Genomic DNA, 25,680 nt, shown 5'->3' on the forward strand with positions numbered 1-25,680 from the left:
TGCTACTTGGATCAAAGCTGTAAAACAGAAAAAAAAGCTCAAAGTTCTAACGGAAAAATCACAGTTTACTGATTTTCTGTGAAATTTGTGATCTGGTTTTTGTCGCATAGTGATTTAAACCATATTGATCATAAGGAGAGCAAGGCTGGCAAATAGGAATAATCAAAATCATAATAAAAGAATAAATGACATTGAATGGAATTGGCAGTATTGCCAGACTTGAAAGCACAAGCACAAATCGTACCAAGTGAGAAAAGTCACAGAAAACCCGTCTGAGTAACTGCGTAAGCAATTCTTCTCAAGAAGCAGGTCTGTCTGTTTCTCACATGTTCTTGTGTTCTGAAGTGTTTCCTACTGAACTCCAACAGATGTTGTTTTAGCTATTTGTATTCATGTAGATGACAGTCATTTTGCGTCTTCTATGGTATTTATTTATTTGTTTGAGGATTCTTATATGCTGCATATACAGATACAGTTACAATGAGCCTCATGTTCAAAGGCCAAGCACAGTTTGTGAATTAGAAACCAGATTAAAAGCTTAATTTTACTTTCAAAGATCAACAACTATTTAGGTTTTCATAGCCTCTCCTGTCAAGGTAACAGATTGATGAACCATACCTGTAGCAGGTGTGACAAGGTATAATTGTTTCTTATTGCATATACATATATATAGATATTTTTCTCTGTGTTCCCAGACCCTAGGCCATCCGTCTGTATTTAAGAACACACCGACATGACATGCACTCCCAGAGTAAAACTTAGCCTTTAACCCCTTAATGACCACAGCACTTTTCCATTTTCTGTCCGTTTGGGACCAAGGCTATTTTTACATTTCTGCTGTGTTTGTGTTTAGCTGTAATTTTCCCCTTACTCATTTACTGTACCCACACATATTATATACTGTTTTTCTCGCCATTAAATGGACTTTCAAAATATACCATTATTTTCATCATATCTTATAATTTACTATAAAAAATTTTTATAAAATATGAGGAAAAAATGGAAAAAAACACACTTTTTCTAACTTTGACCCCCAAAATCTGTTACACATCTACAACCACCAAAAAAAACCATATGCTAAATAGTTTCTAAATTTTGTCCTGAGTTTAGAAATACCCAATGTTTACATGTTCTTTGTTTTTTTTTGCAAGTTATAGGGCCATAAATACAAGTAGCACTTTGCTATTTCCAAACCACTTTTTTCAAAATTAGTGATAGTTACATTGGGACACTGATATCTTTCAGGAATCCCTGAATATCCATTGACATGTGTATATTTTTTTTTTAGAAGACATCCCAAAGTATTGATCTCGGCTCATTTTGGTATATTTCATGCCACCATTTCACCGCCAAATGCAATCAAATAAAAAAAATTGTTCCCTTTTTCACTATTTTTTTCACAAGCTTTAGGTTTCTCACTGAAATTATTTACAAACAACTTATGCAATTATAGCATAAATGGTTGTAAATGCTTCTCTGGGATCCCCTTTGTTCATAAATAGCAGACATATATGGCTTTGGTTTTGCTTTTTACTAATTAGAAGGCTGCTAAATGCGACTGCGCACCACACGTGTATTATGCCCAGCAGTGAAGGGGTTAATTAGGGAGCATGTAGGGAGCTTCTAGGGTTAATTTTAGCTTCAGTGTAGTGTAGTAGACAACCCCAAGTATTGATCTAGGCCCATTTTGGTATATTTCATGCCACCATTTCACCGCCAAATGCAATCAAATTTAAAAAAAAAAACGCTAAATTTTTCACAATTTTAGGTTTCTCACTGAAATTATTTACAAACAGCTTGTGCAATTATGGCACGAATGGTTGTAAATGCTTCTCTGGGATCCTCTTTGTTCAGAAATAGCAGACATATATGACTTTGGCGTTGCTTTTTGGTAATTAGAAGGCCGCTAAGTGCTTCTGCGCATCACACGTGTATTATGGCTAGCAGTGAAGGGGTTAATTAGGTAGTTTGTAGGGAGCTTGCAAGGTTAATTTTAGCTTTAGTGTAGAGATCAGCCTCCCACCTGACACATCAGACCCCCTGATCCCTCCCAAACAGCTCCCTTCCCTCCCCCACACCACAATTGTCCCCGCCATCTTAAGTACTGGCAGAAAGTCTGCCAGTACTAAAATAAAAGTTTTTTTTTAAAAATAATAAAATAATTTTTTTAGCATATTTACATATGCTACTTTGTAGGATCCCCCCTTAGCCCCCAACCTCCCTGATCCCCCCCAAAACAGCTCTCTAACCCTCCCCCTCTGACTTATTGGGGGCCATCTTGGGTACTGGCAGCTGTCTGCCAGTACCCAGTTTGCAAGAGAAATGTTTTTTTTTTTATTGTTATGTTCTTTTTCTGTAGTGTAGCTCCCCCCCCACCCCCTGACTAATGTATTTTTATATAAATATTTACTACTTTTTAAAACTTTGAATACATAATTTTTCTGTAGTGTAGCGGTTCCCACCTGCTCCCTCCCCATGCACGCACCCACCCCCGCCCTCCCGTGCGCGCCTCCGATCACCCCCGCCCACGATCCCGCCCCCCTCCACATCATCAGGGCCGACAGCCACCCGGCTCCCACCCACCAACGGATTTAGCCGGTGATGTCCTGTGCAGAGAGGGCCACAGAGTGGCTCTCTCTGCACCGGATTGCTAAAAAAGGTTATTGCAGGATGCCTCGATATTGAGGCATCACTGCAATAACCGGAAAGCAACTGGAAGCGAGCAGGATCGCTTCCAGCTGCTTTCCAGACTAAGGACGTATGCCACACGTCCTCGGTCATTAACTGTATTTTTTTTGAGGATGTGTGGCGTACGTCCTTGGTCGTTAAGGGGTTAACAATGTCATTAAGAACACTACATTGCCATAATGTCTTAGTTTAGTTGCTGAACCTTTATTAAATGGAGCGAAAAACTAAAGGGGTGTGTGTGTGTATTTATATATATATATATATATATATATATATATATATATATATATATATGTGTGTGTGTGTGTGTGTATATATATATATATATATATATATATATATATATATATATATATATATAAAGTAAAAAGAAGACAACAGATCCATTTAGAGCAATATAGTGTTATAGCCAATTAGGTTTTGTCCCATAAACTTATGCTGTGCTGTATTGACAAATTATGGCTGTTAATGATTAAACTGAATGAAACAAAATGAATAAATAAAGGAGCACAGAACAGAATTAGCAGAAGAATATTGCTCTATACATTTCTGAACAAAATACTGGTGGGTGTTTTTCATTACTTTGTTAATCTGATAATTGCAATACTTCTTTATGCAGCAAATGTTCACTCATCATAGTGCACAGGGCTGGATTTAAAATTTGGCAAAGTAGACATGTGCCTACAGGTGCCCTCCGTAGAGGGGCGCCTGTCTCTGCCTATTATAGATACCGGTCAGCTTAAAATTAATTTACTGAAACCACTGTAGTGAGAGCTGGGAAAAAATGTAACAGCTAGTTCCCGTTCAGCTAAAGGACCTCTGATGTCAGAAGTTACTGCTTTCTGCTCTTTCTATCATTTGTTAACAGCAGCCATGTGCCCACTCTGGCATCACAATATGGTGGCTTCATTTAGATAACTATCAGCATATTATTATTTATAATAAATAATATAATATAAAACTAATTTATTTTCTTATAGGGTCTGCACCATATTATTGATGCTATTATGTGTTTAAAGACTATGATATGATTTGTTGTAGCCCCAATGCATCTGTTATACCTGTATTCTTCATAAACTAATATTTACATTGCACCTTCTCCTACTCTTAATCCTGAGTATGGGGCTATTATTTCACTGCTGTTGGCCCCCTTAGTTAAGGATGCTGGCACAGCGGTAAGTGTGGGTGGGATGCTTCAGATTTTGGTATCCACAGGCACCTGGGCTGTTAAAAGGACACTGAACCCAAATTTTTTCTTTCGTGATTCAGATAGAATGATTTTTTATAACTATTTTTATTTATATACTGATATAAACTGATACAAAAAAATTCAAAATACCTGTTTGTGATAATTTTAATTAATTGCATTATTTGGTAAATAATCAGCAAAGGAATTTCATAAATGAACGTGTATTATATGTTGTATATATTATACACCTAATAAATTCATTTGTGCTAAAACATTATGCTATTTTGAATTTGAATTAATAAAAAGTGATGCTTTTTAGAAGTATAAATCATGCTTTATGTATAGTTCATTTTGCAATGCTCCAGGGCATTTGATGCCTTCTGGAGTGAGTGCCACCTTTCATATGCATAAATGTATGTAAGTAAATATATATATAAAAGTAATGGGAATCTTTTTTTAATTATATTACAGTGGGGTTCTTCTTAAACCAGTAAGTTGTCATATTTTTAGAGTAAAATTTCCAAGAACTGTTCTTAAAATGTAACTTCTTAGTCCAGACAAAGATATTGTATAATGCTAAAGTGCTCATTAGTTCTCATTACTTTTGTAAGTTTGCTTCTGGATTTAAAAATATTACGTGCACAATGTGCAAATTGTTCAATTACTTGCCACTCAGTAGTAAAACGTTTATTCCTAAAATGCAGCTTGACATTTTGTATTGATTACCAAATTATCTTGGAATCAGTTTAAATTGCCTAACACAGGTAGCTTAACTGGGCTCTGTTAATGGAACGTAAATGAAAACAAACTCAACACATATGGAAGAACACTTCTCTTTAAGAAGCTAAATGTGTTGAATGACCTACAAGCCAAAGTTTATGGCAGCTAAACATCTCATTTAAGAACAATTAGGCGGTTTTCTTTGGGGACCATGCAGTGTAACATAATCATCTAAATACAGCTCATTTTTCAACCAGGTATTCTAGCAGCAGAACCTTTAGAAAAAGGCCTTAAGAGTATAAATTAGATACCACCAGCTTGCAAAAAAAACAATTATTTGTAATTGGAGACATTATTTATAGTATAGTATAGTGTAATTATGTTCATTATATTTATTAAATTCTCATTTATTGTCACTGTCTATGGCAATATACATTTAGAAAATATCTGTCTATTATTTATTTTTTTACCAACCTTGGTTTTATAGCAAACAATAAAAGCAGATAATACCAATGAAGCCTAAAAATATGCTTATTCTTTATTATGTATCTTTTTTTATGGTTTGCTCCTTAATAATTTTTTTTTCTTTTTCCAGTGTTTTTTTCTGACCATAATTTGTATGTGATGCCTAGTCTCTGTATATTTCCCCCCCACATGATGTTTATAGTCACATTCTATACGTCTATACTAAAATACTGTTGTTTGAAAACATATCTAGTACTACTTTAGACCAGATTTGATAGTATACCATTTTGCTGTTGTCAGCATACACACGTGAGTAAATTACTGCTCGCCCTATAGCACAGATTATAAATTCTCATCTACCAGAGAGGGCTCTTATGCAATAGGGAGGTAACAGTTTATTCAGATATTTTTTTGCTACCTTGTATTAACCATTTAGGATAATAGAATACGAGTATACAAGTACATTGACATGGACAAACAAGCATATATATGAGATTTCCAAAATCTGAAGAGTGAGGTGCAGAAAAAGTTGGGCGACCACTTTCGTTTTTGTGCGCATAAACTCGAAAAAGTTTCCAATTTACTTGTTTTATCAAATTTGAGTCATTCTGGTTCTGTTCTTTGCTGAACAGCATATCTAGATAAGTACTACATTGCTACAAACACTACTGCCATCTAGTGCTCTTGCAAATATATAATATTGTTAAAAGTATTGCAAAACTACTGGCATATAGTGCTTCAAACATGTGCCTGCTCCTGAGCCTACTTACCTGCTTTTCTTACCAGGAACTGTATGCTCTATCTGAAACCTGAAAGAAAATGTTTGGGTTTCATATGATGAAAAAGAAATGAGTAGAGATGACTGTCAGCTTTTGTTACGACCCAGCAAAATGACATGCTGTATTTAAAGGGACAGTCAACACCAGAAATGTTGTTGTTTAAAAAGATAGATAATCCCTTTTTCTCTTGTTAAGTGTATTCAGTCCACGGGTCATCCATTACTTATGGGATATATTCCCTTCCCAACAGGAAGTTGCAAGAGGATCACCCAAGCAGAGCTGCTATATAGCTCCTCCCCTCACATGTCATATCCAGTCATTCTCTTGCAACCCTCAACTAGATAGGACGTTGTGAGAGGTCTGTGGTGTTTTATACTTAGTTTATTTCTTCAATCAAAAGTTTGTTATTTTAAATGGCACCGGAGTGTGCTGTTTGTTCTCAGGCAGTATTTGGAAGAAGAATCTGCCTGCGTTTTTCTATGATCTTAGCAGAAGTAACTAAGATCCACTGGCTGTTCTCGCACATTCTGAGGAGTGGGGTAACTTTCAGAAAGGGAATAGCGTGCAGGGTTTCCTGCAAATAAGGTATGTGCAGTAAATTACTTTTCTAAGGAATGGAATTGACTAAGAAAATACTGCTGATACCGATGTAATGTAAGTAAAGCCTTTAATACAGTGAAAGCGACTGGTATCAGGCTGATTAAAATATATACAGTAAAGTAATTTTCTAAGGAATGGAATTTGACTGAGAAAATGCTATTAATACTGAAGTGATGTTGTAAGCCTTAAATGCAGTAGGAAGACTGGTATCAGGCTTATCAATAGAGATACATACTCCTTAAAAAAGGATGTTTAAAACGTTTTGCTGGCATGTTTAATCGTTTTGTGAGGTACATTGGTGATAAAACTTATTGGGGCATAAATTTTTTCCACATGGTTGACCGGTATTTCTGCATAGAAACAGTTAACTGAAACTCCCAATGTTGTAATATTGAGTAGGAGGGGCCTATTTTAGCGCTTTTTTGACGCAGTAAAAATTCAGGCTCAGTCTTCCTGCTTCTTCCTGCATGACCCAGGTCGTCTCCAGAGAGCTTAGGGGACTTCAAAAGTCATTTTGAGGGAGGTAATCAGTCACAGCAGACCTGTGACAGTGGTTTTGACTGTGTTAAAAAACGTTTTTTCTTTATTACTTATCCGTTTTGGGTATTAAAGGGTTAATCATCCATTTGCAAGTGGGTGCAATGCTCTGCTAACTTAATACATTTACTGTGAAAATTTGATTGCTATAACTGATTTGGTTCATTGTTATTTCAACTGTGACAGTTTATTTGTGCTTCTTAAAGGCACAGTAGCGTTTTTCTTTATTGCATGTAAAATTATTTACAGACTCAGTGTTTTCCAAGTCTGCTAGTTTTATTGCTAGTCTGTTTAAACATGTCTGACACAGATGAATCTGTTTGTTCACTATGTTTGAAGGCCAGTGTGGAGCCCCATAGAAATATGTGTACTAAATGTATTGATTTCACTTTAAATAGTAAAGGTCAGTCTTTATCTATAAAGGAATTATCACCAGACAACGAGGGGGAAGTTATGCCGACTAACTCTCCTCACGTGTCAGTACCTTCGCCTCCCGCTCAGGAGGCGCGTGATATTGTGGTGCCAAGTGCATCAGGGACGCCCATACAAATCACTTTACAAGACATGGCTACTATTATGAATAATACCCTGACAGAAGTATTATCTAAATTGCCATAATTAAGAGGCAAGCGCGATTGCTCTGGGGTAAGAATAGAGCGCGCTGGTGCTATAAGAGCCATGTCCGATACTGCGTCACAGTTTGCAGAACATGAGGACGGAGAGCTTCATTCTGTAGGTGACGGATCTGATCCAGGGAAACCGGATTCAGAGATCTCTAATTTTAAATTTAAGCTTGAGAACCTCCGTGTATTGCTAGGGGAGGTTTTAGCGGCTCTGAATGACTGTAACACAGTTGCTATTCCAGAGAAATTATGTAGGCTGGACAGATACTATGCAGTACCGTTGTGTACTGACGTTTTTCCTATACCTAAAAGGCTTACAGAAATTATTAGCAAGGAGTGGGATAGACCTGGTGTGCCCTTTTCCCCACCTCCTATATTTAGGAAAATGTTTCCAATAGACGCCACTACACGGGACTTATGGCAGACGGTCCCTAAGGTGGAGGGAGCAGTTTCTACTTTAGCTAAGCGTACCACTATCCCGGTGGAGGATAGTTATGCTTTTTCGGATCCAATGGATAAAAAATTGGAAGGTTACCTTAAGAAAATGTTTGTTCAACAAGGTTTTATCTTACAGCCCCTTGCATGCATTGCGCCTGTCACTGCTGCTGCGGCATTCTGTTTTGAGTCTCTAGAAGAGGCCATTCACTCAGCTCCATTGGATGAAATTATGGACAAGCTTAAAGCACTTAAGCTAGCTAATGCATTTGTTTCTGATGCCATTGTACATTTAACTAAACTAACGGCTAAGAACTCCGGATTTGCCATCCAGGCGCGCAGAGCGTTATGGCTTAAATCCTGGTCAGCTGATGTGACTTCTAAATCTAAACTGCTTAATATTCCTTTCAAGGGGCAAACCTTATTCGGACCCGGCTTGAAAGAAATTATCGCTGACATTACTGGAGGTAAGGGTCATACTCTTCCTCAGGACAGGGCCAAATCAAAGGCCAAACAGTCTAATTTTCGTGCCTTTCGAAACTTCAAGGCAGGAGCAACGTCAACTTCCTCCTCCCCAAAGCAGGAAGGAACCGTTGCTCGTTTCAGACAGGCCTGGAAAACTAACCAGTCCTGGAACAAGGGCAAGCAGGCCAGAAAACCTGCTACTGCCCCTAAGACAGCATGAAGGGATGGCCCCCTGTCCGGAAACGGATCTAGTGGGGGGCAGACTTTCTCTCTTCGCCCAGGCGTGGGCAAGAGATGTCCAGGATCCCTGGGCGTTGGAGATCATATCTCAGGGATATCTTCTGGACTTCAAGGCTTCTCCTCCTCAAGGGAGATTTCATCTTTCAAGGTTATCAGAAAACCAGATAAAGAAAGAGACATTCCTACGCTGTGTACAAGACCTCCTAGTAATGGGGGTGATCCACCCAGTTCCGCGGACGGAACAAGGACAGGGATTTTATTCAAATCTGTTCATGGTTCCCAAGAAAGAGGGTACCTTCAGACCAATTTTGGACCTAAAGATCTTAAACAAATTCCTAAGAGTTCCATCATTCAAAATGGAAACTATTCGGACCATCCTACCCATGATCCAAGAGGGTCAGTACATGACCACAGTGGACTTAAAGGATGCCTACCTTCACATACCGATTCACAAAGATCATCATCGGTTCCTAAGATTTGCCTTTCTAGACAGGCATTACCAATTTGTAGCTCTCCCCTTCGGGTTGGCTACGGCCCCGAGAATCTTTACAAAGGTTCTGGGCTCACTTCTGGCGGTTCTAAGACCGCGAGGCATAGCGGTGGCTCCGTATCTAGACGACATCCTGATACAGGCGTCAAGCTTTCAAATTACCAAGTCTCATACAGAGATAGTTCTGGCATTTCTGAGGTCGCATGGGTGGAAGGTGAACGTGGAAAAGAGTTCTCTATCACCACTCACAAGAGTCTCCTTCCTAGGGACTCTGATAGATTCTGTAGAAATGAAAATTTACCTGACGGAGGCCAGGTTATCAAAACTTTTAAATGCTTGCCGTGTCCTTCATTCCATTCCACGCCCGTCAGTGGCTCAGTGCATGGAAGTAATCGGCTTAATGGTAGCGGCAATGGACATAGTGCCATTTGCGCGCCTGCATCTCAGACCGCTGCAATTGTGCATGCTAAGTAAGTGGAATGGGGATTACTCAGATTTGCACCCCCTACTAAATCTGGATCAAGAGACCAGAGATTCTCTTCTCTGTTGGCTATCTCGGGTCCATCTGTCCAAGGGTATGACCTTTCTCAGGCCAGATTGGACGATTGTAACAACAGATGCCAGCCTTCTAGGCTGGGGCGCAGTCTGGAATTCCCTGAAGGCTCAGGGATCGTGGACTCAGGAGGAGAAACTCCTACCAATAAATATTCTGGAGTTAAGAGCAATATTCAATGCTCTTCTAGCTTGGCCTCAGTTAGCAACACTGAGGTTCATCAGATTTCAGTCGGACAACATCACGACTGTGGCTTACATCAACCATCAAGGGGGAACCAGGAGCTCCCTAGCGATGTTAGAAGTCTAAAAAGATAATTTGCTGGGCAGAGTTTCACTCTTGCCACTTGTCAGCGATCCACATCCCAGGCGTGGAGAACTGGGAGGCGGACTTTCTAAGTTGTCAGACTTTTCATCCGGGGGGAGTGGGAACTCCATCCGGAGTTGTTTGTTCAACTGGTCCATCGTTGGGGCAAACCAGAACTGGATCTCATGGCGTCTCGCCAGAACGCCAAACTTCCTCGTTACGGATCCAGGTCCAGGGACCCGGGAGCGACGCTGATAGATGCTCTAGCAGCTCCTTGGTTCTTCAACATGGCTTATGTGTTTCCACCGTTTCCTCTGCTCCCTCGACTGATTGCCAAGATCAAACAGGAGAGAGCATCGGTGATTCTGATAGCGCCTGCGTGGCCACGCAGGACCTGGTATGCAGACCTAGTGGACATGTCGTCCTGTCCACCATGGACTCTACCTTTGAGGCAAGACCTTCTAATACAAGGTCCTTTCAATCATCCAAATCTACTTTCTCTGAGACTGACTGCATGGAGATTGAACGCTTGATCCTATCAAAGCGTGGCTTCTCCGAGTCAGTTATTGATACCTTGATACAGGCACGAAAGCCTGTTACCAGGAAAATCTACCATAAGATATGGCGTAAATACCTGCATTGGTGCGAATCCAAGAGTTACTCATGGAGTAAGGTTAGGATTCCAAGGATATTGTCCTTTCTCCAAGAGGGTTTGGAAAAAGGCTTATCAGCTAGTTCTTTAAAGGGACAGATTTCTGCTCTGTCTATTCTTTTGCACAAGCGTCTGGCAGAAGTTCCAGACGTCCAGGCTTTTTGTCAAGCTTTAGCTAGGATTAAGCCTGTGTTTAAAACTGTTGCTCCTTCGTGGAGCTTAAACTTGGTTCTTAAAGTTCTTCAAGGAGTTCCGTTTGAACCCCTTCATTCCATTGATATTAAACTTTTATCTTGGAAAGTTCTGTTTTTGATGGCTATTTCCTCGGCTCGAAGAGTCTCGGAGTTATCCGCCTTACATTGTGATTCTCCTTATCTGATTTTCCATTCAGACAAGGTAGTTCTGCGTACTATACCTGGGTTTTTACCTAAGGTAGTCTCTAACAGGAATATCAATCAGGAGATTGTTGTTCCGTCATTATGTCCTAATCCTTCTTCAAAGAAGGAACGACTTTTGCATAATCTGGACGTAGTCCGTGCCCTGAAATTTTATTTACAGGCAACTAAAGACTTTCGTCAAACTTCTTCCCTGTTTGTCGTTTACTCTGGGCAGAGGAGAGGTCAAAAAGCTTTGGCAACCTCTCTCTCCTTTTGGCTTCGTAGCATAATACGTTTAGCCTATGAGACTGCTGGACAGCAGCCCCCTGAAAGAATTACAGCTCATTCCACTAGAGCTGTGGCTTCCACCTGGGCCTTTAAAAATGAGTCCTCTGTTGAACAGATTTGCAAGGCTGTGACTTGGTCTTCGCTTCACACTTTTTCAAAATTTTACAAATTTGACACTTTTGCTTCTTCGGAGGCTGTTTTTGGGAGAAAGGTTCTACAGGCAGTGGTTCCTTCCGTTTAAGTTCCTGCCTTGTCCCTCCCATCATCCATGTACTTAGCTTTGGTATTGGTATCCCATAAGTAATGGATGACCCATGGACTGAATACACTTAACAAGAGAAAACATAATTTATGCTTACCTGATAAATTTATTTCTCTTGTAGTGTATTCAGTCAACGGCCCGCCCTGTCTTTTTTAAGGCAGATCTAAATTTTAATTCATACTCCAGTCACCACTGCACCCTATGGTTTCTCCTTTCTCGTCTTGTTTCGGTCGAATGACTGGATATGACATGTGAGGGGAGGACCTATATAGCAGCTCTGCTTGGGTGATCCTCTTGCAACTTCCTGTTGTGATTATCTTGTATCTAAGCCTCTGCAAACTGCCCCTTTTTTCAGTTCTTTTGACAGACTTGCAGTCTAGCCAATCAGTGCCTGCTCCCAGATTACTTCACATACACAAGCACAGTGTTATCTATATGAAATATGTGAACTAACACCCTCTAGTGGTGAAAAACTGTTAAAATGCAATCTGAAAGAGGTGGGCTTTGAGGTCTAAGAAATTAGCATATGAACCTCCTAGGTTAAGCTTTCAACTAAGAATACCAAGAGAACAAAGCAAAATTGGTGATAAAAGTAAATTGGAAAATTGTTTAAAATTACATGCTCTATCTGAATCATGAAAGTTTATTTTGGCCTAGACTGTCCCTTTAAATATAGTTATATTTTAATTTAAAGTTAGTCGGTTTAGAGGTTAATAGTTCAATTGAGTGTTTTGCGATGTGGAGGCCAGAGGTTTAGGGGTTAATATCTTTATTATAGTTTTGGCGATGTCAGGGAGCGGCGGTTTAGGGGTTAATATATTTAAATAGTATTGGCAATGTGGGTGGGCGGCAGATTAGGGGTTAATAAATTTATTTTAAAGTCGCGATGTGGGTGGGCGGCAGATTAGGGGTTCATAAGTTTAAAATAGTGTTTTTGATGTGGGAGGGTGGCGTTTCCGGGGTTAATAGGTAGTTTATGGGTGTTAGTGTACTTTGTAACATTTTAGTTATGAGTTTTGTGAAACATTTTTGTTACACAAAATCCATAACTACTGCTCTCAGATGGCGGTATGGATCGTGTCGGTATAGGCTGTAACGCAAGCATTTTAGCCTGAACGCACAACCTGTAATACAGGCGCTATTAAAATCCCACACTCAGCGTAATGGCCATTTTTCCACGTTAAAAGCCATAACGTAAAACTCTTAATCTAGGTGAATGTTTTTTGCACATTTATATTAATTATTTTCTAATCATAAGATGAGTAAGAACAAAGTATTGGCTTTTTTAACCTGGTGGTGGTGATCCATGTTTGCTAATTATTATTAAAGTAATTAGTTAGGTTTAAAGTGCAAATGCTCTTATTGTCAAGAAGAATTATTATTATTTTTTTTTTTTGCAATAAATCTTTTTATTAATATCAAGTGAGGTACAGTTACATGAAATGGCAATAAAAAAAGAAGTTTCTCTTTTACATTTTGAAATTAACAACAAACCCAATTAAAGGATATAGAAAAAGGAATATTGCGGGAGTTAAAATACCTAATATTGCTCAACACATCAAATTGAATTGACACACCGGGGGGTAGTTATCAAGCCGTCAACCTCAAATACGCTGCGTATTCCGCAGCGTATTTGTGGCGAGGCTGATACGCCTTAGTTATCAAAGGCTCGAGACCGGCAAAAGTAGAATTTTGTGACGTAAGCTTCGATCCGCCGGACTCAGTCCGACACAGATCAATTCTTACGTCACTCCAGATGTTCCGCACACAAGTGCGGCACATTCTCACTACTTTTGCTAGCTATCAAAAAACTAGCAGGTACGCTCGGCACTTTTACGGCCCAGCGTACCTGGTTTTCAAAGCGCCAGCCTGGAGGCGGCGGATCCCATAGGAATCAATGGGAGTCTGACCATAGCGAAAGTACAAGTTCGCTGCTGACAGACATCCCATTGATTCCTATGGGAGCTGTCTACACCTAACACCCTAACATGTACCCCGAGTCTAAACACCACTAATCTGACCCCCCCTACACCGCCGCAAATAAATAAAGTTATTACCCCCTAAACCGCCGCTCCCGGAGCCCACCGCAAGCTACTCTATACATATTAACCCCTAAACCGCCGCTCCCGGAGCCCACCGCAACTATAATAAATGTATTAACCCCTAACCCGCCGCTCCCTGAACCCGCCGCAACCTATATTAAATGTATTAACCCCTATCCTGCCCCCCCTACACCGTCGCCACCTATAATACATTTATTAACCCCTAATCTGCCCCCCCTACACCGTCGCCACCTATAATAAATTTATTAACCCCTATCCTGCCCCCCACTACGCCGCCGCCACTGTAATAAAATGATTAACCCCTAACCCTAACCCTAACGCCCCCTAACTTAAATATTAATTAAATAAATCTAAATAAATTAACTCTTATTAACTAAATGAATCCTATTTAAAACTAAATACTTACCTTTAAAATAAACCCTAATATAGCTACAATATAAATAATAATTATATTCTAGCTATCTTAGGATTTATTTTTATTTTACAGGTACCTTTCAATTTATTTTAACCATGTACAATAACTATTAAATAGTTATTAACTATTTAATAGCTTACCTAGCTAAAATAAAGAGAAATGTACCTGTGAAATAAATCCTAACCTAAGTTACAATTACACCTAACACTACACTATACTTTAATAAATTATTCCTATTTAAAAATAAATACTTACCTGTAAAATAAACCCTAAGATAGCTACAATGTAATTAATAATTATATTATAGCTATCTTAGGATTTATATTTATTTTACAGGTAACTTTGTATTTATTTTAGCTAGTTAGAATAGTTATTAAATAGTTATTAACTATTTAATAACTACCTAGCTAAAAGAAATACAAAATTACCTGTAAAATAAATCCTAACTTAAGTTACAATTAAACCTAATACTACACTATCATTAAATTAACTAAATAAACTACCTACAAAGAACTACAATGAAATACAATTACATAAACTAACTAAAGTACAAAAAATAAAAAAAGCTAAGTTACAAAAAATAAAAAATTAAGTTACAAACATGTTAAAAATATTACAACAATTTTAAGCTACTTACACCTAATCTAAGCCCCCTAATAAAATAACAAACCCCCCCAAAATAAAAAAAAATCCCTACCCTATTCTAAATTACATAAATTTCAAAGCTCTTTTACCTTACCAGCCCTTAAAAGGGCCATTTGTGGGGGCATGCCCCAAAAAGTTCAGCTCTTTTGCCTGTAAAATAAAAATACAACCCCCCCCAACATTAAAACCCACCACCCACATACCCCTAATCTAACCCAAACCCCCCTTACAAAAACCTAACACTAATCCCCTGAAGATCATCCTACCTTGAGTCGTCTTCACTCAGCCGAGCCACCGATGGAACTGAAGAGGACATCCGGAGCGGAAGAAGTTAATCCTCCAAGCGGCGCTGAAGAAATCTTCCATCCGATGAAGTCATCATCCAGGCGGCGCTGAAGAAAAGTCTTCGATCCGGCCGATGTCATCTTCAAAGAGGCGCTGAAGAGGTCTTCTATCCGGGCGAAGTCATCTTCCAAGCCGGGTCTTGAATCTTCCTTCCGCCGACGCGGAACCACCTTCTTCACCGACGGACTACGACGAATGACGGCTCCTTTAAGGGACGTCATCCAAGATGGCGTCCCCTCAATTCCGATTGGCTGATAGGATTCTATCAGCCAATCGGAATTAAGGTAGGAAAATCTGATTGGCTGATGGAATCAGCCAATCAGATTGAGCTCGCATTCTATTGGCTGTTCCGATCAGCCAATAGAATGCGAGCTCAATCTGATTGGCTGATTGGATCAGCCAATCGGATTGAACTTGAATCTGATTTATTATAGGTTGCGGCGGGTTCATGGAGCGGCGGTTTAGGGGTTAAACTATTTATTTAGTTGCGGAGAGGTGCGGGATCAGCAGGATAGGGGTTAATAATTTTATAATAGAGGGCAACGGTATAGGGGGGGCAGGATAGGGGTTACTAGGTATAATGTAGGTGGCAGCGGTGTCCGGGAGCGGCGGTTTAGGGGTTAAGACATTTATTATAGTTGCGGCAGGGTCTAGGAGCGGCGGTTTAGGGGTTAATAACTTTATTTAGTTGCGGGGGGCTCCGGGGGCGCCGGTATAGGGGGTAGAACAGTGCAGTTTAGTGTGAGTGCTTAGTGACAGGCTAGCAATAAAGCTGGGAAAAAGCCGAAGGGCAGCGAGATCGGATGAGTGATAACTGTCACAGTCTGCTGCTCATCGCCCCGCGGCTTTTTGACAGCTTTATTTGATAACTTAGGCGTATTTTTTCAGGTCCGCGGCGGCGAAGGTAGGCGAGCTTAGGCGGACGTATTGGGCCGGCGAAGCCAGAAAAGTAGACGGCTTGATAACTAGCCCCCATTACATCATCATAACAATAACATTGAGAGAAATAGATACATTAACGTTCTTGTTGAAGACTTACCACATCTCAGTTCAAACAGCTTCCAATAACGCATCATAATCAGCCATAATATAACAACTCAACACAGCACAGATCCATGAAACTCACGGGTCTTGTTCCCAAAGGAATATCACATCAGCAATAAAGAATTATTTTATCTTGTATCATTTAGCTAATATTTACATGTGATAACACAGCTATACATGTAAGCTAAATGTAGTTTTATATAATTTTTAATATTTTTATATACATAGTACCCTGAAAAAGATAGTACAGTACTGTAATCAGAACTCTAATATTTGTTGTTTTAAATACATATGGACTATTATTTGCATTTTACATTTTAGAACACAAACAAATAAAACAAAGGCACAGACAGAGAAGACTGATAATGTTATTGATATATTTTATTTTTAAAATATTAATTAAAAAGCTTGGATTTCAGAATATATTTGGATTTTAGAATTCCGGATTTTGTTGTACCTGTGTATTTGTGTATGTGTATATATATATATATATATATATATATATAGAGAGAGAGAGAGAGAGAGAGAGAGAGAGAGAGAGAGAGAGCGCTGAAGGACAAAGCACTCTCTGGTCTTATCAAGTGTACAACAACATTTTATTTACAGTGACGTTTCGGGGTGTTCACCCCTTCATCATTGGTCTGATGAAAGGGTGAACACCCCGAAATGTCACTGTAAATAAAATTGTGTCGTACACTTGATAAGACCCAGAGAGTGCTTCGTCCTTCAGCTCTATATATATATATATATATATATTTCTATATACACACATATAAAATTGTATTGGAAATATTTTTTTTACTCACAACTGTGTGTTTCATTGAAAAAAGAAAAGAAAAATTGTATGTATTAATTTTTGTAGTGTTGTAGAGGAGACGTGTTTATTTGGAAGCAAATTAAATTTTATTAGACATTTATTAGTTAATGATTACTGAATTGTGCTTTCCTCTATTACTGTTGGCTTGGATTATGAGAAATGCCTTTGGCACCATTAATTACTCTAACAATATACAAGTTGCCTAGATTGTCAAGTATATAACTTTTTGCTTAATCTTGACATGTATTTATTTCTTTTCTTTTTTTAAGCCATTTTCTTCAGTACTGGATATGAAAGTACCAAGTTTGACAACTGTGTGGGGTAGTTTTATAGTTTTCTTTTTTAATTTCCCTGTAAGGGGTGGTCTGTGCTACTAGACATATCAGCAATGGATTTCCCAACACAAACTAAAATAAAGTGTACTTTGTAATATATAACTTTGTTCTTGACTCATTCATAACATTATTATTTTACATCCTAGTGACAATAACTTTTTTTGTTAGTGGAGCAAAAAGTCTTCAGAGGTGTAAGCCAGAAATAAATGTGGTGTTGAATGTTTCCTAAGAAATACATATGACATAGGAGCTGTTCAATGTTTCATATGTATATTGTGGCCTTATTGTTTTGCTACCTTTTTTATTTCACAGTGTATATGGTATATACCACATAAAAACAGATATATACCTTTAACCTCTTAACACCATTTCATGCCATCCTAACAGCAATGGGCTTTAAACCCGTTAGGATGGCATGGGACGTCCTACCTTTTTTTGCGTCCTGCACCCTCCTCTTTTTATTTAATGGGAAATCAGACTAGGTGCCATGACTAGCATTATAGGCAGTCCCACATGACCTGATCCCAGCCTTAAAATCACTTGCTCGCATCAACATGCAATTGTTTGCATCAGAACTTTGTTCCAATGTTAAACACTGGCTCCTGGGATGAAGGGGTTAAGAGAAATACCTTTAAGAAATGTTACACCGGTGTTTCACTCTGCTGTTTAGTTCTCAATCATTGTTCTTATTTAGAAAGAGAGGGGTGTCACATTCCAATGAGAGGCACTTGTGCGAGCATCTTTTCATTGTTATGAGTACCTTTTATTTTATTTTTTTAGAGACGCCTGCTAAACTGTAGTTTAATTATTAAAATTGCTGAGAAAGAGGCAGGGGAGCTTTGGGCAACATTTTAAAGAGAAGTCTCAGACAAATTGGAGAAAATTTTATAGTACTTGGTTCAGAAGCCATCCGGGACAGGGCTCTTTCATGTGGAAATCTTTTGAATGGCTTCTGTAATCTCCTCTATAGAGATAGGACAGGGATTTTAAATCTTCGGGGCTAAAGTGTGGGATTTTGTATTGCACTTTGTAGTCATTGAGTATTTTGGAGTTAGCATCCTGCTGACGAGCCGATTCAATAGGCAAGGTAGAGTTTCTCAAGTTATATAGGGAAGCATAATTAGTACAGACTATCTCTGCAATGGCTATGCTATCTACCCTGACTTTCCCTCTTGGATTAGTAATGGAATGGACATAAGTTTTCAGAAGCCTGTGTTGTAGTAAGTGCGCAAGCATTTGACTGGCTTTATTCCCTCTTTCATAGAACTGGTGCTTTAACCGAAAAGCCATCTTTTGATGCTCAGTTAGCAGGTATTGCTTAAGAGTGTCTCTAGCATGCGCTAAATAATCTGTAATACGCCCATTCTGCGGATTTTTTTATGTTCAGCTTCAAGAGTAGAAATCTTGTCCAGCAGTGAACCATAAAAGGCCCTGTGAGCTTTCTGTAATATAGCCTTAAATTTAATAAGCTTGCCTTATATCATTGTGTTAGATTAGTCATATTTTTATGGAGTATTAAACATGAATTATTCAGTTAAGGATTATTGAATTCTTGCCTAACCAAAGTATCATCAAGTAGGAGGTCATCTAACCTCTATTGAAACAGCATAACTGGGGTCTCTAGACATTCTACAAAGCATATAACTGGTGCATTAACGGACCAGGGAATAGGCAAAAAAAAATATTGATCTCACTAAGGTGAGGCCTAATTTATCAAGGAAGAAGTACTCTATAGGGATATGATTAAAATGTCGTTGAGGCATTGAAGGATTTGACCAATCACCTTATTGATAAATACATTGGTTGCGGAGATAGACATTCACCAGAGTAACTGGGTGTTCATATAAAATGCCCACTATATTGGTAAATCTTTCTTTCATGTCTGTCCATTTTTTTTTTTAATGGGGCTGGCACCCCATATTAAATACATTGAAGCTCCCATAATATGATTATTTAAAAAAAAAACTTTTGTATGTTAGATCTAACACTTGTTCTATTTGATCTAGCAAAGGTCTGTTACCCAAAATGATTTTTTTTTTCTCAGAGCTTTATAAGTGAGGGAGCTAGCCCACCCAATTTAATACCTAATATCCATGTAATTATGTTAGATCTATCAAAACTACTGACTGAACGTAATTGATCTAATAAATATGTATCAAATTATATCACTTTTTCTCCATTTTTTTAATGGACTGATAACAGGATTATCCCTCACACCAAATAATTATTAATACCACTTCTTGTATGTTAGATCTAACAGAAACAATAATTAAAGGGACAGTTAAGTCCAAAATAAACTTTCATGATTCAGTTAGGGCATGTAATTTTAAACAACTTTCCAATTTACTTTTATCACCAATTTTGCTTTGTTCTCTTGAAATTCTTAGTTGAAAGCTAAACCTAGGTAGGCTCATATGCTAATTTTTTAGACTTTGAAGGCCGTCTCTTATCTAAATGCATTTTGACAGTTTTTTACCACCAGAGGGCATTAGTTCATGTGTGTCATATAGATAACATTGAGCTCATGCACGTGGAATTACCTAGGAGTCCGCACGGATTGGCTAAAATGCAAGTCTGTCAAAAGAACTGAAATAAGGGGGCAGTTTGCAGAGGCTTAGATACAAGGTTTATATTAACTGAATTGGTTATGCAAAACTAGGGAATGGGTAATAAAGGGATTATCTATCTTTTTAAACAACATAAATTCTGATGTTGACTGTCCCTTTAATGTACCTAACAAATTGAAAGATAACATTTTGATTTGTGGGGGCTAACACAGCTGAAATTATAATGTAAGGTTTACAGTAATACAATCTTACACAGGTATCCAAGATCTAGACAAACCAAGTCACATAAGAAAATATTCCCATCTGAAAATCCACTTGTTCTTCAAGTCATCACGATCAATGATTTTAGTCCTACCGTATAAACTGGCATTCCTACCAACCACATAAATTGAAATACTGAAATAAATTTAGCTACAGACCCCAACATCCTTTTCAAACATAACTATAAACTCCTGGTGAAGGACATTTCTAGAGACCTGTCTAGATGGCATAATAAGCCACTTTCATGGTTGGGGAGGGTAGGCATGATCAGGATAAACATCCTGTCTAGAGTCTTGTACATTATGCAAACATAACATGTACCACTCCCACAATCATATATTGCCAAGCTGCTAGCTATCATAGAACAATTAATTTGGCAAAAGATTACAACTATTCTCTACTTTTCTCCGGTTCCGGAAGTAGCAATATATGTTAGCTGTGTGTCAGTTCAAAAATATGAAATGCTTAGTAAAATTAGGGTTAAACAGTCATCGGGATAAAACCTGGGGCTACCGAAAAATGTTGAGCCCAAACTGTATAAAATATTTAACTCAGAAGCCAAATGATAAAAAAAAGGTTCTAAATCTGAAGAGACATTGCTCCTGCAATTTTTAGTTCTGGCTCCCAACTTTTTTTTTTTAAATGTATATTTTTACATCTTAATTACAATCTACAATTCTTATAGACACCAAAAATTGTATAGGTAATTCACAAGTATTGTATATGGTACCTAAATTTAATCAGATATATTTGTCAAGTTGCTATATAAAAAAATCATAATATGAAATTATACAGGGAGTGCAGAATTATTAGGCAAGTTGTATTTTTGAGGATTAATTTTATTATTGAACAACAACCATGTTCTCAATGAACCCAAAAAACTCATTAATATCAAAGCTGAATAGTTTTGGAAGTAGTTTTTAGTTTGTTTTTAGTTATAGCTATTTTAGGGGGATATCTGTGTGTGCAGGTGACTATTACTGTGCATAATTATTAGGCAACTTAACAAAAAACAAATATATACCCATTTCAATTATTTATTTTTACCAGTGAAACCAATATAACATCTCAACATTCACAAATATACATTTCTGACATTCAAAAACAAAACAAAAACAAGTCAGTGACAAATATAGCCACCTTTCTTTGCAAGGACACTCAAAAGCCTGCCATCCATGGATTCTGTCAGTGTTTTGATCTGTTCACCATCAACATTGCGTGCAGCAGCAACCACAGCCTCCCAGACACTGTTCAGAGAGGTGTACTGTTTTCCCTCCTTGTAAATCTCACATTTGATGATGAACCACAGGTTCTCAATGGAGTTCAGATCAGGTGAACAAGGAGGCCATGTCATTAGATTTTCTTCTTTTATACCCTTTCTTGCCAGCCACGCTGTGGAGTACTTGGACGCGTGTGATGGAGCATTGTCCTGCATGAAAATCATGTTTTTCTTGAAGGATGCAGACTTCTTCCTGTACCACTGCTTGAAGAAGGTGGCTTCCAGAAACTGGCAGTAGGACTGGGAGTTGAGTTTGACTCAATCCTCAACCCGAAAAGGCCCCACAAGCTCATCTTTGATGATACTAGCCCAAACCAGTACTCCACCTCCACCTTGCTGGCGTCTGAGTCGGACTGGAGCTCTCTGCCCTTTACCAATCCAGCCACGGGCCCATCCATCTGGCCCATCAAGACTCACTCTCATTTCATCAGTCCATAAAACCTTAGAAAAATCAGTCTTGAGATATTTATTGGCCCAGTCTTGACGTTTCAGCTTGTGTGTCTTGTTCAGTGGTGGTCGTCTTTCAGCCTTTCTTACCTTGGCCATGTCTCTGAGTATTGCACACCTTGTGCTTTTGGGCACTCCAGTGATGTTGCAGCTCTGAAATATGGCCAAACTGGTGGCAAGTGGCATCTTGGCAGCTGCACGCTTGACTTTTCTCAGTTTATGGGCAGTTATTTTGCGCCTTGGTTTTTCCACACGCTTCTTGCGACCCTGTTGACTATTTTGAATGAAACGCTTGATTGTTCGATGATCACGCTTCAGAAGCTTTGCAATTTTAAGAGTGCTGCATCCCTCTGCAAGATATCTCACTATTTTTGACTTTTCTGAGCCTGTCAAGTCATTCTTTTGACCCATTTTGCCAAAGGAAAGGAAGTTGCCTAATAATTATGCACACCTGATATAGGGTGTTGATGTCATTAGACCACACCCCTTCTCATTACAGAGCTGCACATCACCTAATATGCTTAATTGGTAGTAGGCTTTCGAGCCTATACAGCTTGGAGTAAGACAACATGCATAAAGAGGATGATGTGGTAAAAATACTCATTTGCCTAATAATTCTGCACTCCCTGTATAATTGTCCAAGCAACATCTCTTAGGGTCAGGGCTGCTTTTAGACCCATTGGTCCCTCCCATTTTGGCTAGCAATACATTCATATCAATAATTTTAACCCACTTGGTTGCTAGTAACACATAAAAATAAGTGTTTTAAACCATTCCTGGCTTTACCCGTGCATGCGCAATACTTGCAGTGGCCTTAACAAAGATGGCTGCCACACTCACAGGGTGCTGTTATTTCACTGCCAGTGGCCCTCTTAGTTAGTCTCCAGGATACTGGGAGCACAGGGAGGGGTGCTTCAGATTTTTATGTCTACATGCTCCTGGGCTATAAATCCTGCCGTGTAAATCTTTTTCAATAACCAAACTCCCCCTACCACTCACCATATTTGGAGACATCAATCTAAAGTGGTGTAGACCAAGTTTACCACTTTCATTGTGTTAGACAAATTGTATTGATTGCAGTATCATATATCTATCTCATCTGATAAGACAATTTAGGGACAAATGTGTAGCCGGGTTAGAATTGTCAAGTCTAAAGTGTAGACTTCTAATTCTCAGGATTAGAAAACACACACTTATTTATTTCAGGAAATACATTACAGTAAACAGGGTCAAAAACCCCCAAAGTATATTACTTTTATCACTACGCATAATTAAACATTTTATTTTACAATCTCAACGTGTTTCTTGTCCCTTTAAAGTAATTCTTAATTATAGTAAAATAGCTTGTAAAGGAAAATAGTATTAGGTGCTAGCACTTGTAATCAAATGGTTTAGTGATTATTCAAGGCTCGGTGTGTGGTAGAAAGAATCATGTCATAAGAGTGAGGCGTTCCTTCCTCCACATCTTTATCTGTAGTACAGCTTTATGTTCTACTCCACCCTCTCCTTATGTAATCTAGTGTAATTATGCTGTATTACCCGTAGCCGCTGCACTGCTCTGGGGATAGGACTGATTGTTACTTGGCTTTCTAGGTCTTAGAATACTGCCGAAAATTCTAATTAATTCCCATGACAGTATACCAGAATTAAATAATGGTGTGTGTAACTAGAACAGCTAAGTCTATAATGTGATTTGTACACTGTTCAAGTATATTGTTGGCACAAAAATGAATATTATACAAAAACTTAAAAGAGCTGTTTAGAATGTTATGATCTCATTAGTTTTGGATGAACAATTGCAGCTTTTGGGGTTGGGAATGGGGACAACACCTTTTGGTGTACTTCCTTCTATGCATTGGTAAAGGAAGGTCAACCTAGGTTAAAGCTTTATTACAAGATAACTAAACTCACTTATTATTAGATATATGAAGATATTATTGGGCTCGTCTTGGATGTTTACCTGTTCATACCTATTCCTGTGGTTATGCTACACAACATAATTTTCTAATGACAAGAGCCACAATGTGACATTCGTTGCATTTTAAATGCCTGGCCACTTCCCTATCCAACATTATTCCTCTCCACATTTGTCACATACCCATTGCTCCTCTTCTCTAATAGAGATATAAAAGTGTTTATGGAAAATATTAATCATTAAAAAGACTATTCCTGTTAAAACATATAAAACCAGATTACGAGTGGAGCGCCAAATATCGCTTTCGCAAGCACAATATTTTCGCTCCACTCAATAATAACAGCTCACGTAAATGTGCTCTGGTATAACAAGTTGTATGTAATACGAACGCGACCTCTCGTTTGCATTGCACTGAAGCATTGTGCTCATGTGAGCATGCTTCCATAAGCTCAAATGAGAGACTTGTTCTCATGCCGTGAGACACGACATGAGAACCTAGCGCAGTGAAGGGGTTAAGTTGCAAAGTAAATGGGCAGCAGATTTTAAATTGATATGTATACGCTTATATACATATATATTTATGTGTATATACACATATTAACACATAAATATATGTATACAGTATAAGCATATACATGTATATTTACAAGGAACACACAATTCCTCATAGACAGCAATGTAAAGGCACTTTTCAGTGCTGTTTTTTTCTAACTACCTTTTGCACTACTAATCAGAACATATTTGCCAGGTTTCAGAGCAGCAAAGATAATGAAACAGTTAACTGCATCAGTTACCATTGAAAGGACATCAGTACCTCTTTACATCATTAAATTCACCCCCCTTCAAAAGTACAGTTTTGCATAGTGTGCCAAAATATTTTCAAAATGCTTAGCAAAGCCAGTGATAGATTCATATGACTGCCAAGTAAGTTGTCCATTGGAATATTTCTGCCATTAAACAAGACATACCAAGAATCCTAGCAATGTAATTGCATTCTGTTTCCTCAGTGCTTTGCCCTTTCATGATATTGAATAGAATATTGCACTGTGTTTCTGAAAGGCTGACATCCACAAATCTTGTGTTCGTGTATTTGGAAAGTGTTATAGTAGATTGATAAATATTCTTAAAGGTGCATTAAAATCATAATTGTATATACTATATGCATACTTTGTATTAGCAATTAAAAAGACAGTAGACACCGATTTTCAAATAACTGCATGTAATAGACACTACTATAAAGCATAAGATGCACAGATACTGATATAAAAATCCAGTATAAAACCATTTAAAAACTTACTTAGAAGCTCCCTGTTTAGCTCTGTTTAAAAGGTTTACTGGAACACCCACTTTAAGTGGGAAATAACAGACACCCCCCCCCCCCTCTTCCTATGCATATGAAAAGACTCTTTAAACAAACAGGAACAAGCTGGGGGTAGGTATACCTCGGTATTCTCCTAAAACTTTGGGGCTTGGTTAGGAGTCTGAAATTCAGAGCAATGTTATTTAAAAATAAGCAAAACTATACATTTAAAAAAATAAAACCTGTATGGACTATATAAATAGATCATCTACAAAACATTTATGCAAAGAAAAATTGAGTGTATAATGTCCCTTTAAGCACTAATTTAGCACACACAAAAAAGTCTGACAAAATAAACATTTTAAAGTGTCACTTACAAAAATCCTGGTAATGATGCCCCCTTGTTTGTGGGTCATAGCTTAATCACTGGTACAGTCAATTTTTGGCATATTATAAAAGTGACATGGGAGTCAAACTTTCATGATTTAGACATAGAATAAAAAAAAATGCTTTCCAATTTACTTCTATTATCAACCTCTTTCTCTTGGTATTGTTTGTTAAAGGGACATGAAACCCAA

At 38.2% G+C, this 25,680-nt stretch overlaps 1 protein-coding gene across 2 annotated transcripts in view; it reads left to right on the forward strand.

The window, feature by feature from the left end:
- VPS13B (vacuolar protein sorting 13 homolog B) overlaps window positions 1-25,680 on the forward strand; it is a 1,996,594-nt gene that overhangs the window by 1,315,790 nt on the left and 655,124 nt on the right. The window lies entirely within an intron of this gene.

The sequence above is a fragment of the Bombina bombina genome, chromosome 5 (assembly GCF_027579735.1).
Source record: "Bombina bombina isolate aBomBom1 chromosome 5, aBomBom1.pri, whole genome shotgun sequence".
In the NCBI taxonomy this organism is placed as follows: domain Eukaryota; kingdom Metazoa; phylum Chordata; class Amphibia; order Anura; family Bombinatoridae; genus Bombina; species Bombina bombina.